Source organism: Moschus berezovskii, chromosome 8 (assembly GCF_049115385.1).
Source record: "Moschus berezovskii isolate FMDL1 chromosome 8, NW_MosBer_1.0, whole genome shotgun sequence".
NCBI lineage: Eukaryota > Metazoa > Chordata > Mammalia > Artiodactyla > Moschidae > Moschus > Moschus berezovskii.
The window spans coordinates 109,039,518-109,041,899 of record NC_142467.1 but is presented as its reverse complement, the minus strand read 5'-3'; positions in this window follow the sequence as shown (position 1 = coordinate 109,041,899).

Genomic DNA, 2,382 nt, shown 5'->3' with positions numbered 1-2,382 from the left:
TGCAAAGTGTGAACACCCGTGGGTGGGAATTGTGGGGGGACCCTAGAGCCCTGCTTGCCCTGCCAGGTTTGGAACCCAGCTGCTTGTCCATGTCAGTTCAGTTCAGTTCAGTTGCTCAGTCTTTGTGACCCCATGGACTGCAGCACACCAGGCTTCCCTGACCATCACAGACTCCTGCAGCTTGCTCAAATTCCTGTCCACCAAGTCGAAGATGCCAGCCAACCATCTCATCCTCTGTCGTCCCCTTCTCCTTCTGCCTTCAATCTTTTTCAGCATCAACGTCTTTTTCAAGGAGTCAGTTCTTTTCATCAGGCCTTTCAATGAATATTCAGGACTGATTTCCTTTAGGATTGTCTAGTTTGATCTAGGAGTACTAGGGACTCTCAAGAGTCTTCTCCAGCACCACAGTTCAAAAGCATCAATTCTTCGCCACTCAGCTTTCTTTATAGTTCAACTCTCACATCCATACAAGACTACTGGAAAAACCATAGTTTTGATTAGATGGACCTTTGTCGGCAAAGTAATATGCTTTTTAATATGCTATCTAAGTTGGTCATAGTTTTTCTTCCAAGGAGCAAGCGTCTTTTAATTTAATGGCTGCAGTCACAACCTGCAGTGATTTTGGAGCCCAAGAAACTAAAGTCTGCAACTGTTTCTATTGTTTCCCCATCTATTTGCCATGAAGTGGTAGGACTGGATGCCATGATCTTAGTTTTTCGAATGCTGAGTTTTAAGCCAGTTTCTTCACTCTCCTCTTTCACTTTCATCAAGAGGCTCTTTAGTTCTGCTTCACTTTCTGCCATAACGGTGGTGTCATCTGCATATCTGAGGTTATTGATATTTCTCCCAGCAATCTTGATTCCAGCTTGTGCTTCATCCAGCCTGGCATTTTGCATGATGTACTCTGAATATAAGTTAAATAAGCAGGGTGACAATATACAGCCTTGACATACTCCTTTTCCTATTTGGAACCAGTCTGTTGTTCCATGTCTGGTTCTAACTGTTGCTTCTTGACCTGAATACTGGAGAAGGGAATGGCAAACCACTTCAGTATTCTTGCATTGAGAACCCCATGAACTGTATGGAAAGGCAAAAAAAGATATGTCCATGTCAGAGTGATCCACGAGGCTCCTCTCATACAACCAAGAACGGGTTGTATGACTCTTACCAGTGGGGTTTCAGATAGCAAAGTTCCTATTGTCTGTGAGTTTGGGGACAAGGATTCTCAAAGCATGTCCTTATGCTGATGGACACGCGGGGTCCCCAGGCTCACAATGGCCTTTCCCTCCCACCTTGGACTTGCTTCCCTAAGTGCCAGTTCAAAACTGTTTTCAGGCATCCAAGATGCTCGTAGGGGTTCTGTGCCTGCTATGCATTTTGGTATTGACTGCTTTGTTGCAGTTGTCTGTGGTCCCTGGAATACAGGGTTAAATTTGTAAGAAGGGCGAACGCAGCTTATTTTATTTGCCAGTGTATCAGGAATCTCAAAAGTGTTCTCTCGAATGCCCTTGACACCCTGTTGGCCATCTTTCCTCAGTTCCAACCTTGATGTTGACAGTCAACATCAGGTTCTCGAACCTGCTGGCCCCTTAGTCCTTCCATCTGAGCTGACAGCAGCCCCGTTTTGGAGCTCTCTGGCTGTTCTTGTCCTCCTGTACTGACAGGAGAGTCGAGAGGCCTGTAAGCTCTCCCTGCAGAGACGGCCAGAGACTGCCCCCCACTACTTGCTCTCTGCTCTAAGCGTGTGCTGCCCTTCACCTTGTTCCTGCTTGTTTGCCCCACTCAGTTCAGCTCAGTCACTCAGTCTTGTCCGACTCTTTGCGACCCCATGGACTGCAGCACACCAGGCTTCCCTGTCCATCACCAACTCCCAGAGCCTGCTCAAACCCATGTCCATCAAGTCGATGATGCCATCCAACCGTCTCATGCTCTGTCATCCCCTTCTCCTCCCACCTTCAATCTTTCCCACTATCAGGGTCTTTTCCAACGAGTCAGTTCTCCGCATCAGGTGGCCAAAGTATTGGAGCTTCAGCTTCAGCCTCAGTCCTTCCGATGAATATTCAGGACTGATCTTCTTTAGGATGGACTGGTTGGCTCTCCTTGCAGTCCAAGGGACTTTGAAGAGTCTTCTCCAGCAGCACAGTTTAAAAGCATCAATTCTTTGGCGCTCAGCTTTCTTTATGGTCCACCTCTCACATTCATACACTGTTTGTCCCATAGACTGATCTTGGTGCAGAAGCCTGAGGGACTCTGCCCTGGTCTCCAGACTTGTGTGACCACTCGCTCAGTTCAAGACCCTGTTTGCTTCCCTGCTGTGTGTCTGGCTCACTCTCTCCCCACCCCTGGCCCTCACTCACTGACCTCCAGGCACTGATATCTGCA